The sequence below is a fragment of the Natator depressus genome, chromosome 14 (assembly GCF_965152275.1).
Source record: "Natator depressus isolate rNatDep1 chromosome 14, rNatDep2.hap1, whole genome shotgun sequence".
In the NCBI taxonomy this organism is placed as follows: Eukaryota; Metazoa; Chordata; order Testudines; family Cheloniidae; genus Natator; species Natator depressus.
Genome location: NC_134247.1, coordinates 37,672,385 through 37,688,196, shown reverse-complemented (window position 1 = coordinate 37,688,196; position 15,812 = coordinate 37,672,385). Strand labels below are relative to the sequence as shown.

At 46.0% G+C, this 15,812-nt stretch overlaps 1 pseudogene; it reads right to left on the bottom strand.

Annotated features, from left to right (window-relative positions):
• Positions 1–11,375: 11,375 nt before the first annotated feature.
• The window catches only part of LOC141998496 (butyrophilin subfamily 1 member A1-like), a 28,537-nt pseudogene continuing 24,100 nt past the window's right edge, over positions 11,376–15,812 (bottom strand).

The following is a 15,812-nucleotide window of genomic DNA, read 5'->3' as shown; positions in this document are numbered from 1 at the left end:
AGATAAAGACACTACCTTAAAGAAAAACACAATAATAAACAGTATTTCCAAGGCAGCCGTTTCAAGGTTCTCTGCTTGCCTGATGATCATTGTAATTATGAAAATGTTCTTTTTCCCCTTGCCCCCAAGCATTACAAGGCTAAAATAAAATTGTAGTTAGAAGGCAACCATCTGTCTCATTTTTCTGCTGGGGAGAATCATCTCTGCCAAATTTATCTGTATTAATTCAGCTGTAGCTAATATTACATCACTTCATAATTGTGTAGAGCAAATAGGCTGCGTTTCAATGGGGGCATCCAAATAATACACAGAATTCCTTGTGTAACCCTTCTGCCCGTCAGAGCTGGCAGCCACAAGGGCCGGGTTCAGTATCTAGGGGTTCCGTTCCAATAACACAATGCAAAACCAGCTCAAGCCCCCACCCAGTGGCCTGGGACAATTACATACCACCCCCCTGGGTGCCTCTAAGAGGCAATACTTCCCCTCTCGCAAGCACGGAGTCTGAATGTAGCAAAAGCTTTTTGCTAAAGGAGGGAAACAATGTGGCATTATGTTGGGGAAACACCACCACCAAGATTCCTAACACAAACCATGAGCAAATGACTCACCCCCAAGTAAGTTTGGCAGTGTGCTTTTCCCCTCAGGGTCTTAAGTCCAGCAACCCAACTGTCACCCCACCCACAGTTTCTGACCTTGGTCAGGGCAGCCCCAGAGTTCAGAAGGTCATCTGCAGAGTTTACCTCCCAGCCCAGGTGAAGGTGGAGGGAGGTAGGCAGGGGGGCATCAGGTTGACGGCCGAGTGCCATACCTCTCCATGGGGTTCTACTGCAACCTTCACCACCAGCCGCCCTGCTATCCACTCCACTCGCCATCCTACTAGCAGCTCACCAACTTGTCTTCAGTCCCCCCCAGCCCCTACAGCTCACCAACTTGTCTTCAGTCCCCCACAGCCCCTACTTAACCACAGCTCTCAGCAAGTTTAACTGGTAGTAGGAGAGCCTCAGTGCTGGTGCACCACTAGCCCAAAGTAGGTCCAAGGCTTAGACCTAGGTATCAGTGATTTCAGCTCTGCAGTATGTAACAAGACTCCTAATAGAGTCAAAATTAGGTCTGTTATTACACAATGGAAAGAAGAGGAGTCAAAGCAGCATTTGGGTCCCTCAGAATAGACCCACACTACCAGGCACATATGCCTACACCTAACCTCACCCAAGTCACTGGTTTTGGAACCCATGTCCCTTGCCTATCAAGTGCTACTTAGTTGAGGGCAAGTCCCTCCATCATAAAATGCCAAGTACAGTTCTACTGTCTTTGATTCACATAACCAGAATAACAACCCTTTATTACTCCTGCCCCAATAACAAAGAGACTGGGGATCCCACAGCAGCCAAAGTGACCATTTGGGCAGGCAGTCCATCGTGTTAGGCAGGGTGGGTGTGCTCATGCAAATGAGATCAGCCCCTGAAGTCCTTTTCCACAGCTCACCACCAGATGTCAGGGTAGAGTTCATTCTGACTCTGCTTACACTTGTAAACTAGAAACTTTTGAAGAAAGGTGGAGGATTGTTCAAAAGGCAGGGACCATATATGGTAAGTTAACAAAAATGGGGAAGGCAGAAGAAAAACAGAGACCTCATGGAGATTTCCAAATACATTCTGCAAACATTAGTAGCATACAGGTATACGGAACCAAATTGGGAGTTTCTATTTCCTCTTTCTCATATAATAGAAGGAGAAATAGAGCAACTAATGAAGTGTAAGGGCAGCTATTTTAAAAACAGATAAAAGGAAAACCTCTTTCACAAACAAATAGTTAACCTTTGAAACCAACTGGCACAGTCATTACCTGAGGCCAGAGGTTTATTGGAGTCAAAGGAGAATTAGTCATTGCTATGGATAATGAAAACAATTAGAGTTAGAGCAAGGGTAAAAATTACACGGGACTTTCTGTTTCATGGCCCAAAGTATAACTAGGTTCAAAAAAGAATTAGATCAGTTCATGGAGGATAGGTCCATCAATGGCTATTAGCCAGGATGGTCAGAGACACAACCTCTGACTGCCAGAAGCTGGGATTGGACAACAGTGAATGGATCACTCAACAATTGCCCTGTTCTGTTCATTTCCTCTGGGCACCTGGCAATGGTCACTTTTGGAAGACAGGATACTGGGCTAGATAGACCTTTGGTCTGACCCAGTATGGCTGCTCTTATCTTCTTCCGGCCTCTCTTATGTTATTATATGTAAGACATATTTCAGTCACTCACTAAGGCCCAGATCCTAATTTCAGAGGGAATTTGGCACCTAAATGCCTGTGAAGATCTGGATTTAAGTGCCTGAGGTTAGGAAGAAATGTGCCCTATTGGCAAGTTATTTCAGAATTGTCCACTACTGTTTAAGGTTTCTTGCCTTTTCCTCCGAAGCAGCTGGTACTGTCAGCTCAGAGACAGGAGATTGGATGAACGGCTGCTCTGATAAAGCTCACTTCATTGGAGCTGTAGCTCACGAAAGCTTATGCTCAAATAAATTGGTTAGTCTCTAAGTTGCCACAAGTACTCCTTTTCTTTTAGCTAATGGTTGTTTAGCACTATGCAAAACTAAAATTCCCTGTACAACGAGACCTCCAGCAATTGGGGACCTACTTTTCCTCAAGCTCTTTACCTTTGTTGCAGAATTGTTCCTTGCAAAACTTTTCTGAAAGTTGGCAACTCCACAGAGACACCAGAACAAACAGCCAGGCATAACTTCTGCAGCAGAGGGGTGAAAAGAGGGGTCCTGTGGTTTTTCACCACGGTTCATAAAAAAGTAGTCAAGTTTAGGGATGTGCCACAGAATTCTCTCACTAACATAGCTTCTGCCACCCCCAAAAGAAGACCAACCTTCAGGCTGATCCTGTGTATAGTGTTGTGATTAAAAATGGATGAGTTTTTTCAGCAAATAGTAAATAGACATTCTATTCTAAGCAGGACTTTTATTAATGAAAAGTCTGAAGGTAAAAGCCCATCCCATATCAAAATGCAAGGCTGCCTGGAGATGGCTAAACCATAGGTTTTATTAGCACAATATGCTGACAAAAGATTAATCATGCATTCTCTTTTACCAGTCTCATATTCTAGCCCCTTCTCCTTTTCTCTAATCTTCATCCCCAATTTCTACATTTGAAGACTTTTATTGACCATACTAAATTCTCTCTGCTAAAGTTTCTGAGGATTTCTTCTTGGTCATATCACAGGGCATCTACTAAAGGTGCTCAAAAATTTTTCATTTAAAATTTTTCACTGGATTTAGTCTTTTTTTTTTTTTTTTTTGGACAAAACACCAGTTTCGCAGCAAGTGTCTGCTTTCCTCAAAAATATTCTTGGAAAACTCAACACCTAAAAGCTGGAAAAATGTGTACTTTTCTTTTTTGTTATTAGTCAACATTAAAAATCAAGATTGGGTTGTTTGTTTGTTTTGTTCATTTTGAGCCAAAACCCTTTTGGTTTTCAGTTGCCAAAAAACTGGAAAATCGGTTTTCTCATTTTCATCTTTTTGACAAAAAGTGTAAGTTTCAGGTGAAAGCATCAATGAACATGAAATATTTTTTTGCTTCCATCAAAATTTTCCATGGGAAAAACTCATTTTCTAAGCCGCTTTGCTTATACTCTTTACTCACTGTCTTCACCTTCTCCACTGCTTGTGACACCACCAATCATACTCTCCTTCCTGAAACCTTCTCCTCCTTGGGATTTTGTAATAATATCCCTCCTCTGGAGTTTTGCCTCTTATTACATTGACACAAAGTGTAGGTCTGATGGTGAGTTTCTTGAAGGGATTCTATTTATCTGCATGTCAGGAAATGAGTCTTGAAGATGCTGTAATTTTCCAACCTCACATCTTCATCAAGGCTAAATAAATCAATGACATTTTTCATGTAGATTATTTCAAAGCGGATAAACAGGATTCAATATGTAATGATGCCCCTGTTTGGGACAGAACTTCAAGGCACTTGAATCTAAAAGCACAAGCTCTGCTTGAGATAAAGGACTAGTTACATAACCTAAGATGCAGTAGTAGACTCAAAAACATTTATATATGGTCTAGGCCAGCATTTCTCAAACTGGGGGTCACGACCCAAATGGGAGTCGCAAGGCTATGTGGGGGGGGGTCGCGAGATCACAAAAAATAGGGTTACTATACATCCAGGTTTTCCCAGACATGACCTCTTTTTTGGTCCTTGCTCATCCTTTTTTTTTCCTTCAGAGCTGGGTGCCTGGAGAGCGGCACGTGGATGGCTGGACGCCCAGATCTGAAGGCCGCCAGCAGCAGCGCAGAAGTAAGGGTAGCATGGTATGGTTACTTAGCTCTGTAGGGATCTGCATGGATGCCATGAAAGCTATGTCCAGTATCTTGGGGAGGCAGCGGGGTGGGGGGGAGAAGAGGGATTGTCACAGCCTGAAAGATTTTCAAAGGGAGGCCAAGCAAAAAAAGTTTGAGAACTCCTGGTTTAGGCCAATAGACAGGGACACACAGCGACACTCCATTCAGCCTCAATTACACATGCACTTTGAAGAAGGAGTTGTTTTAATCTGAACACAGAGAGAAAAGTTTCAACAGACTGTCATGACCTACCAGATGTGCAGCAGAGGGTTGCGAAAGGGAAAGTGGTGGATTCTAGCCCTTCACTGACGTTTCAGAGGGCAGCAACCGAATTGAGTGAGCTCTGCTGAGGCTGAGCACTCACAGAGCTGAAGGTCCAGAGATCAACAAAGCATCACAACCTCTAACTTTTAAGCACCTGGAAAATCACTGGAACCACAAATCCTGAGTTAGGCGCTCAGAATCCCTACACAATGAACGGGGAGAGAGATAGGTGCCTAAGAATGGACAGCATAAAAGCTTCCAAGCTAGGAAGGGAGCCACCTATACTAACCAAGAGGAGATGCCAACCAGAGTAGTGTGTCCTAAAACCCCTGCCCCTCTCTCCAAGTTCAGCGTCTTCTGGGCCTAGGCTGCTGGGGGGTGCTTCTTTCTGCTTGTGATCCACAGCCGGGAACCCCTTTCCTGGAGTCGGGCAACTTAGGCACCTAAGTCATTTTTTGCAAGATGGAGTTAGGCATCTGCCTCACTCCACACAAAATGGCGGGGGTGGGGATGGTAGAAGAGGTGGTATTCTCCCTTATAGCTTTTAGCCAAGTGGTTAGGGCACCCACTCCTCTGCCTGAGGGGGATAAAAAAAGGATTCGAACAGGGATCTCACATGTGTGCCCGTAACCTCTGAGGTATAGAATGACTTTCATATGGTCTCTGGCCTACTTAATAGTCAATTATTCAATTATTCAGTGAACTCGGAACAACTTCAATAGGGGAGATTTGGGCAGAAGTCACTATAGCTGGGTTAGGTGGTGGTACCTGAGGATGGTGGCAGTGAGATGAAAGAGGTGCAGTGAGAGATGGCACAGAAGCAGCTTCAAGGTCATGGAAGCCAGGTAGCACTTTCCCCTAGGAGCTGGAGACAGACCTGCCCAAGCGCACGCCTGGACTTTATTAACCACTGACAACAACCCACGAGTGGGGTACACTGGAGAGGAAGAGGGTGGCAGGGACATGTTAAAGGGACATTTGTTTGGCAGACATTCACACAGGCATGGGGGGAACTGAGGTGACGGATACTCCTGAAAATACTGAGGGGATGAGTACTTTACTTATTATTTATACAAATATAATGTTGATGCATTGTTGCTGTGTTCGCCTGAGTTTATGTTGTGTTCCCTTCACTCACACTCACACACACACTCCCAATCCTTATCTTAGACACAGACTCAGTGCTTGTGTGGTGGAAAATATTGTCTATTAATGGACAGGAGAGGTACTTTGGATTTTTCCCAGTTCCCGTGTGGGGGCTGAAAAGGATGTGTTTGTTAAACATTAAGAGGAACCCCTAGATATCTGAGTGCCTTTTTGCTGCCAACAATGTCTGGCAGAAGGGTTGCATAGTAAATACAGTTATTCTGACCCTGCTGGTCCCATGTGATTCCTTTGTACTATGTTTGTTGTGTAAAGAGCAAAAAACACAACTGATTCATGTGCTAGTGAAGGAGTCGAATCAATCTTCATATGACTATTAAAATATACCTTATGCCATGATTCAGGTTGGATTTGTCATTCTTCTTCTCTTAAAAGTCTGTATGGTGTGCAAAAGCTTTGATTCACATTTTCTCTGGGAAGATGGACACTGAAGCAATGGAAATTAGTGATGGACTATGCTCTAGCTCAAAAGGAATTATGGGGAAGTCCTATGGCCTGTGTTATACAGGAGGTCAGACTAGATCATCACAATTGTTCCTTCTGGCCTTAGAAATCTATGAGGGTATGCAACATACAAGCACTTTCTCGGGACTTGCTTTTGGGGCTGTCTGCTTCCAGGGAAATCAGAAAGACAAGCTGGGCGAGGTAATATTTTTTATTGGACCTACTTCTGTTAGTGAGAGAGACAAGCTTTCAAGCTTACACAGAGTTGTTCTTCAGGTCTCATGGAGGGGGCCAAGTGGGGCCAGGGGTGGAGCATGGGTGGGGCTCCGAGGGAAGGAGGCTGAGTGGGGGCAGGCCTCAGGGTGGGGCCACGGTCCGGGAACGCACAGCCTCCCTAAAGGGAGGAGTCACACACCACCCATGTCCCAAGGGTTATAAACGGATGGGTACAGGTCTTCTACTGAGTTTTTCCAATTCTCCAGCAAGAGGCAACTAGTGTGGTGCAGGACAGTCGGCAGAATACTGGGCTAAATTAAAGCCATCTGTGACTCTTGGTACACCACAACATGAAGGTTCCTGCACGTCTTTCAGCTAGAGTGGCAATTTTATCACCACGAGTAGCAGCAGTTTGTATTTCCAAGCCTGTAGTCTGCAGTGTGTTGCAGCCAATCTTTGTTGGCCTCGTTTGCTGGTAAGAGACTTGGTAGTCACTAAGGCATTATCTACACTACAGAGTTAGGCCGATGCAAGGCAATGTACGTCGACCTAACTATGGAAGGGTTGACACTAAAATTTCGCTCCTGCTGATGTAATTGCCCCGCAATGCCGACTTAATAACTCCACGAGAGGTGTAGAGTCAAGGTCGATGCAGTTTCAACATAGATGCTGTGTTGCTTAAGTCGACTGTTACTGGCTTTCAGAAGTCATCCCCCAGTGCCCCACACTGACAGTGCAATTGACACAAGTGTTCCTGGTGAGTACACGCACCGCCGACGCAAGAAGCAAAGTGTAGACACATACAAGCGGTGTAATTACTGCGGTGGCTGTATGCTAAGTCAACTTAATTTTGTAGCATAGACATGCCCTAAGCATATGGGACCTGCAAGTGGAGTATAAATTTTCATTCAGGTCTGAGGGTCGAATTAGATTGGTTTTGATTCTAAAACATTCAATCAGTTCAGTTATTCACCTTGCCATGAGCAAGATCCTGTAATTAAGGTTTGGAACTAACAGGACAACTGCCTCTTGAAGTTTTCAAGGTAGTATGTTTAAGAATTGACAGTGTGCCGTATTAATATCATGATTTGATGATCAGCTGTCTTAATTTAATGACTTGATTAAAATTAGTTTAATATAAGATTTGGGTTTTGGGGACCGGGGATGAAGTTTTGAGTCCCTCTCTTTTGATTATTCTAGGAAGATTATAGGCTTCAGTCTTTGCTTTACAAGACCAATACTTTGGGGCTAAATTACTAGAATATTTTAAGTTCAGTACCATTGTTCATTCATTGATTGATTAACTCAATAATTTTGTTGTTTTATCCGTAGTTAGTTTAGTAAAACGTTATAGTTGTTAGCCCCAGCAATAAGGGAAGAAGGATAAACTGCCAAGAATGACCTTGAGCAGATCACTGCAGACTAAGTGGCTCTGGGAAGAAGGATAAAGGAGTGTGAGGTGCAAGTGGTGTTCTCGTCCATCCTCCCCGTGGAAGGAAAAGGCCTGGGTAGAGACCGTTGAATCGTGGAAGTCAACGAATGGCTACGCAGGTGGTGTCGGAGAGAAGGCTTTGGATTCTTTGCCCACGGGATGGTGTTCCAAGAAGGAGGAGTGCTAGGCAGAGACGGGCTCCACCTAACGAAGAGAGGGAAGAGCATCTTCGCAAGCAGGCTGGCTAACCTAGTGAGGAGGGCTTTAAACTAGGTTCACTGGGGGAAGGAGACCAAAGCCCTGAGGTAAGTGGGGAAGTGGGGTACCGGGAGGAAGCACGAGCAGGAGCACGCGAGAGAGGAGGGCTCCTGCCTCACACTGAGAAAGAGGGACAATCAGCGAGCTATCTCAAGTGCCTCTACACAAATGCAAGAAGCCTGGGAAACAAGCAGGGAGAACTGGAAGTCCTAGCACAGTCAAGGAATTATGATGTGGTTGGAATAACAGAGACTTGGTGGGATAACTCACATGACTGGAGTACTGTCATGGATGGATATAAACTGTTCAGGAAGGACAGGCAGGGCAGAAAAGGTGGGGGAGTTGCATTGTATGTAAGAGAGCAGTATGACTGCTCAGAGCTCAAGTATGAAACTGCAGAAAAACCTGAGAGTCTCTGGATTAAGTTTAGAAGTGTGAGCAACAAGGGTGATGTCGTGGTGGGAGTCTGCTAAAGATCACCGGACCAGGGGGATGAGGTGGACAAGGCTTTCTTCTGGCAACTCACAGAAGTTACTAGATCGCAGGCCCTGGTTCTCATGGGAGACTTCAATCACCCTGATATCTGCTGGGAGAGCAATACAGCGGTGCACAGACAATCCAGGAAGTTTTAGGAAAATGTAGGGGAAATTTCGTGGTGCAAGTGCTGGAGGAACCATCTAGGGGCAGAGCTTTTCTTGACCTGCTGCTCACAAACCGGGAAGAGTTAGTAGGTGAAGCAAAAGTGGATGGGAACCTGGGAGGCAGTGACCATGAGACGGTCGAGTTCAGGATCCTGACACAGGGAAGAAAGGAAAGCAGCAGAATACAGACCCTGGACTTCAGAAAAGCAGACTTTGACTCCCTCAGGGAACTGATGGGCAGGATCCCCTGGGAGAATAACATGAGGGGGAAAGGAGTCCAGGAGAGCTGGCTGTATTTTAAAGAATCCTTATTGAGGTCACAGGGACAAACCATCCTGATGTGTAGAAAGAATAGTAAATATGGCAGGCGACCAGCTTGGCTTAACAGTGAAATCCTTGCTGATCTTAAACACAAAAAAGAAGCTTACAAGAAGTGGAAGATTGGACAAATGACCAGGGAAGAGTATAAAAATATTGCTCGGGCATGCAGGAGTGAAATCAGGAAGGCCAAATCACACCTGGAGTTGCAGCTAGCAAGAGATGTTAAGAGTAACAAGAAGGGTTTCTTCAGGTATGTTAGCAACAAGAAGAAAGTCAAGGAAAGTGTGGGCCCCTTACTGAATGAGGGAGGCAACCTAGTGACAGAAGATGTGGAAAAAGCTAATGTACTCAATGCTTTTTTTGCCTCTGTCTTCACGAACAAGGTCAGCTCCCAGACTACTGCACTGGGCAGCACAGCATGGGGAGGAGGTGACCAGCCCTCTGTGGAGAAAGAAGTGGTTCGGGACTATTTAGAAAAACTGGATGAGCACAAGTCCATGGGGCCAGATGTGCTGCATCCGAGAGCGCTAAAGGAGTTGGCGGATGTGATTGCAGAGCCATTGGCCATTATCTTTGAAAACTCATGGCGATCGGGGGAGGTCCCAGATGACTGGGAAAAGGCTAATGTAGTGCCCATCTTTAAAAAAGGGAAGAAGGAGGATCCTGGGAACTACAGGCCAGTCAGCCTCACCGCAGTCCCTGGAAAAATCTTGGAGCAGGTCCTCAAAGAATCAATTCTGAAGCACTTAGAGGAGAGGAAAGTGATCAGGAATAGTCAGCATGGATTCACCAAGGGAAAGTCATGACTGACTAATCTAATTGCCTTCTATGACGAGATAACTGGCTCTGTGGATGAGGGGAAAGCAGTGGACGTGTTGTTCCTTGACTTTAGCAAAGCTTTTGACGCGGTGTCCCACAGTATTCTTGCCAGCAAGTTAAAGAAGTATGGGCTGGATGAATGGACTATAAGTTGGATAGAAAGCTGGCTAGATCCTCGGGCTCAACGGGTAGTGATCAATAGCTCCATGTCTAGTTGGCAGCCGGTATCAAGCGGAGTGCCCCAAGGGTCGGTCCTGGGGCCGGTTTTGTTCAATATCTTCATAAATGATCTGGAGGATGGTGTGGATTGCAGCCTCAGCAAGTTTGCAGGTGTCACTAAACTGTGAGGAGAGGTAGATACGCTGGAGGGTATGGATAGGATACAGAGGGACCTAGACAAATTAAAGGATTGGTCCAAAAGAAATCTGATGAGGTTCAACAAGGACAAGTGCAGAGATCTGCACTTAGGACGGAAGAATCCCATGCACCGCTACAGACTAGGGACTGAATGGCTAGCCAGCAGTTCTGCAGAAAAGGAGCTAGGGGTTACAGTGGACGAGAAGCTGGATATGAGTCAACAGTGTGCCCTTGTTGCCAAGAAGGCCAATGGCATTTTGGGATGTATAAGTAGGGGCATTGCCAGCAGATCGAGGAACGTGATCGTTCCCCTCTATTCGACATTGGTGAGGCCTCATCTGGAGTATTGTGTCCAGTTTTGGGCCCCACACTACAAGGATGTGGAAAAATTGGAAGGAGTCCAGCGGAGGTCAACAAAAATGATTAGGGGACTGGAACGCATGACTTATGAGGACAGGCTGAGGGAACTGGGATTGTTTAGTCTGCAGAAGAGAAGAATGAGGGGGGATTTGATAGCTGCTTTCAACTACCTGAAAGGGGGTTCCCAAGAGGATGGATCTAGACTGTTCTCAGTGGTAGCAGATGACAGAACAAGGAGTAATGGTCTCAAGTTGCAGTGCGGGAGGTTTAGGTTGGATATTCGGAAAAACTTTTTCACTAGGAGGGTGGTGAAGCACTGGAATGCGTTACCTAGGGAGGTGGTGGAATCTCCTTCCTTAGAAGTTTTTAAGGTCAGGCTTGACAAAGCCTTGGCTGGGATGATTTAGTTGGGGATTGGTCCTGCTTTGAGCAGGGGGTTGGACTAGATGACCTCCTGAGGTCCCTTCCAACCCTTATATTCTATGATTCTATGATTCTATGAATAAGTCTGTTAGATTTTTAAGTTTGTTTGTTTATTAGCTTTTAATACAACTTATAAAAATATACAGAGCTGTTTTAAGTTTCAAATTAACAAATTGAGCCAAGAAATCTTGAGAACAGAGATAACCTAGCTGAGGGATTTGAAAGCCACTTGGCTCTTTCACCAATTAAACCTTTTGTTTCTCACAGCTTGCAATCTACACAGACAAGGCAGGGGAAATGGACCCAGTGCGTCTTCCTTGCAGTAATACAGCAGAGCCAGAAATAGACCCCTACATCTCTTCACACTTTGTCTCCCACCCTATTCACTGGACTACATTTGCCTCCCTGATCTGCCATTGTGAATTGCTGATTGCCTCATTCCCAGTCCCTAACATGACAGATTTTTAGAGGAGAAACATTTTTACCATCTTCATTGTACCAAGGACTGAAAAAGGGTCGGACAGGCCTCGTGAACTTGGCATTGAAAGTATACATGTGTGACCCGTCTGTCACATTGTAAAATGAGACTTTTCCTTCTCCACAATCCAGGAAAATCCCTATCTGCTTTGGTTTTACTTTCACAGTTATGGAAATCCGATCTTCAGTGAGGGCCTTATACGTACCTCCAGCCCTCTGCACAATTACCCAGTATCCCTTTGTAGGGCTTGCTATAATCTTCTTCTTCCTATCTACATTCTCCAGACAAACACCCAAGTCCCAGTTAGTCTTGCCTTTCACCTCAACCTCCCAATAATGTTTCCCAGCTGTGAATCTCTCACTGCCCAACACAATGGCAGAATAATCAAATCTCTCAGCGTTGTTGGGCAGATTCTGACGTACATCTCCATGATACACACTTTTCTGATCCTCAGACAGGATGAGTTCTGGATGAGCTGTGTCTGGATCCAGTGTGAAATTCACTATAGAAAGAAGAACAAGAGAATCACAGTCACTCCCATGGAAGGGATTAATCGTTTTTATTATAGAGAGAGAAAGAAAAGAGAGAATGAGCCCGATGTTTTGTGGTGTTGAGGACCTGCAGCTTCCACTAGAGTGGTGGATGAGCGATGGGGCTGGTTAAACATTTTCCATCAACACTTTTTTTTTTCAATGAAATGAAAAATTTCTCAGAAAAAGTGGCTGCTTTCCTAAAAATAACGAATTTTTGATCTGAAAACCAAAAAATAAAATAAAAATAAAAATAAATCCGTTTTTGTTTTTTCAAGAAAAACTCAACATTTTCCATTAAAAAAAACCCCTGCCTTTGAAAATTGGGCCCAAAACGTGGTTCTGTATTACCTTTTCCAGGGAAGATCCAGTAGGCCAAAATGGGGGAACTGTGTACTTACGACCCTCCTGCTAACTGCTTCCTGCAGCGGAACCAAACTTTCTCCCACCCCTCCAGCACTGCCCCCGGACATGGTGAGAAAGCCCCACACAATCCCAATACATGGGACAGTGCTGTAGAGGTGGCTAAGTCCCCATAGCTGCATGGCGAAGAAAAGAACTGTGCATGCAGCCCATCTCCTTGCGTGGTTCAGGACAATATGACCCCATGTTATTTAGGAACCCTAATTTAAAGTTGGCCTTTTAGGAATAAGGTAAGAGTGATTATCATATTTTGTTAGATTGATCATTGTGCCCGAATTGATTTAAGCGTAAAACTGATTGAAGAGTGACAACACAGGAGTTTGTGTCAATTAATCTAAACCGATGTAAGGGTACGTCTACACTTACGGAGGCATCTAGAGTATAGAAACTGCCTGCTCAGCTAGCATGGGTATAAGCAGCAGTGTAGACAGTGAGGCTCTGCTGAGACAAGTGGAGTAAGGGACATGCCAGAATCCTGGGGTATGGACCCTACACAGTCTCTATATGCCCAAGCAATGCCTCCCACATCTACACTATTTTAACTGTGTAGTGTCCCCACTGCCTCCCCTTGCCAGGCCCCTTCACTGCCACATGGAGTCACACACCTCAGTGTGGATGCAACCTGCCTTTCACTGTAACATGTGGCTACATGTACCCTACATGCCACCGCCAGTGTAGATAAGGCCTAAAAAACCCCACACTTTTAGTTAAACCAGTGTAACTTTGGCAAAAAGAAAAGGAGGACTTGTGGCACCTTAGAGACTAACAAATTTATTTGAGCATAAGCTTTCATGAGCTACAGCTCACTGCAGGACAGGCCCAACGAAGAAAATAACAGAACGCCACTAGCCATCACCTTCAGCCCCCAACTAAAACCTCTCCAACGCATCATCAAGGATCTACAACCTATCCTGAAGGACGACCCATCACTCTCACAGATCCTGGGAGACAGGCCAGTCCTCGCTTACAGACAGCCCCCCAACCTGAAACAAATACTCACCAGCAACCACACACCACACAACAGAACCATTAACCCAGGAACCTATCCTTGCAACAAGGCCCGTTGTCAACTGTGTCCACATATCTATTCAGGGGACACCATCACAGGGCCTAATCACATCAGCCACACTATCAGAGGCTCGTTCACCTGCACATCTACCAATGTGATATATGCCATCATGTGCCAGCAATGCCCCTCTGCCATGTACATTGGCCAAACTGGACACTCTCTACGTAAAAGAAGAAATGGACACAAATCAGACGTCAAGAATTATAACATTCAAAACCCAGTCGGAGAACACTTCAATCTCTCTGGTCACTTGATTACAGACCTAAAAGTGGCAATACTTCAGCAAAAAAACTTCAAAAACAGACTCCAATGAGAGACTGCTGAATTGGAATTAATTTGCAAACTGGATACAATTAACTTAGGCTTGAATAGAGACTGGGAGTGGTTGGGTCATTACACAAAGTAAAACTATTTCCCCATGTTTATTCCCCCCCCCCCCACACACACACACACTGTTCCTCAGACGTTCTTGTCAACTGCTGGAAATGGCCCACCTTGATGATCACTACAAAAGGTTCCCCCCCCATCCCCCACCGCTCTCCTGCTGGTAATAGCTCATCTTAAGTGATCACTCTCGTTACAGTGTGTATGGTAACACCCATTGTTTCATGTTCTCTGTGTATATAAATCTCCTCACTGTATTTTCCACTGAATGCATCCGATGAAGTGAGTGTAGCTCACGAAAGCTTATGCTCAAATAAATTGGTTAGTCTCTAAGGTGTCACAAGTCCTCCTTTTCTTTTTGTCTAACTACAGAAATCTCAGCATTTATAAGAGAATATGAAAGAAATTAAAGTGTGTTTTGAAATATTGGCCAGGTGCCGCGCAGGTGGCAGCATGGCAGGACACTGGTCTAGCAGTCTGGAGACCTTCTTGCTAATCCCAATTTTGACACGAATCTGCTGTTACCTAAGGGCTTGTGTAGGCTACAAAATTAAGTCGACGTACAGCCACCACACTAATTACAGTGTTGGTTCACATCCTCACTGTGCGCCTTCTGTTGGCGGTGCATGTCCTCACCAGGAACACTTCCACCGACTGAAGTGGAGCATCGTGAGACATGGACAGCTGTAAGCCCCATGCCCATATGCGCCACCCCCGCAGCTCTCACGTGGTTCCTGGCCAATGGGAGATGTGGAGCCAGCACTCGGGGCGGGGCCAGCAAGCAGAGCCCCCTGGCCCCTGCACCTAGGAGCTGGACATGCCAGCCACTTCCGGGAGCAGCACGGAGCCAGGGCAGACAGGGAGCCTGCCTTCGTCCTGCTGTGCCACCAACCGGACTTTTAACCGCTGACCGGAGCCACCAGGGTCCCTTTTTGAGCACTTGTTCCAGTTGCTCCTGGCAACCCTAACATGGACACTGTGTCACCCTAACTACATCGATATAAGAGCTACGTGCAGTTATTATGTTGATGTAGTGGGTGACTTACATTGGGAGGAGCACAATTGTAGTGTAGACACCAACATAGTTAGGCTGACATAAGCCTTAGACAAGTTGTTTCCCATGAGCGGCGGCTATCATAGGCCAGGGAAGGCTAAGACTCCCCTAACCCAGACCTTGGCCCCTCCCATGGCTCAGCCCGAGGCCCTGCCCTAGCTCCCGCTCTACCCAGAAGTTGGCAGGGGACTCAGCTTGGGCCGGCAGCCTGGAGCTTGGGCTTGGCCAGCCGGCCACTTCAGCCAGCTGGCAGCCAAGGGAAGCCTGGGGCCACTTGGGCCAGGGGGCAGCCCAGGGGCCGGGTTGGCACTCAGGGGCGGGCCCACCAGCAGCTGGGGATTGGGCCAGCCAGCTGGCAGCCTGGGGGTTGGGCTGGGGTCAGGGTGGTTTAGCCAGGGCTCCTCCAGCCATGGTGAGGAGGGAGGCTCAGGGCTCTGGTGTGGGAGGAGGCAGAAGGGGCCGGGAAGGGGCGGGGCCTCAAGTGGAAGGGATAGGGTAGGGGACTAGCCTCCCCAATGGGGGTGTTTCTGTGCAGCCCATGTTGTTTCCCATTCCACCCTTTGTTTATCTCTTTAGACTGCAAACTCCTGGGGACAAAGTATTTACAATCCCTATGTCCAAACTGTCCATTCCATGCAACCTGCCTCAGAAAAATCCTCTGTATCTTTTAGCTCAGAACAATCTCAAACCTAGGTCTATTGACACAGTGCAGCCAAGAGGATCTGAGCACCATCAATACCAGAAGGCGTGAGAGATGGATCGGCCATGTGATTCGGATGGAAACTGATTCCATCACCAGAGTAGCAATAAGATGGACAC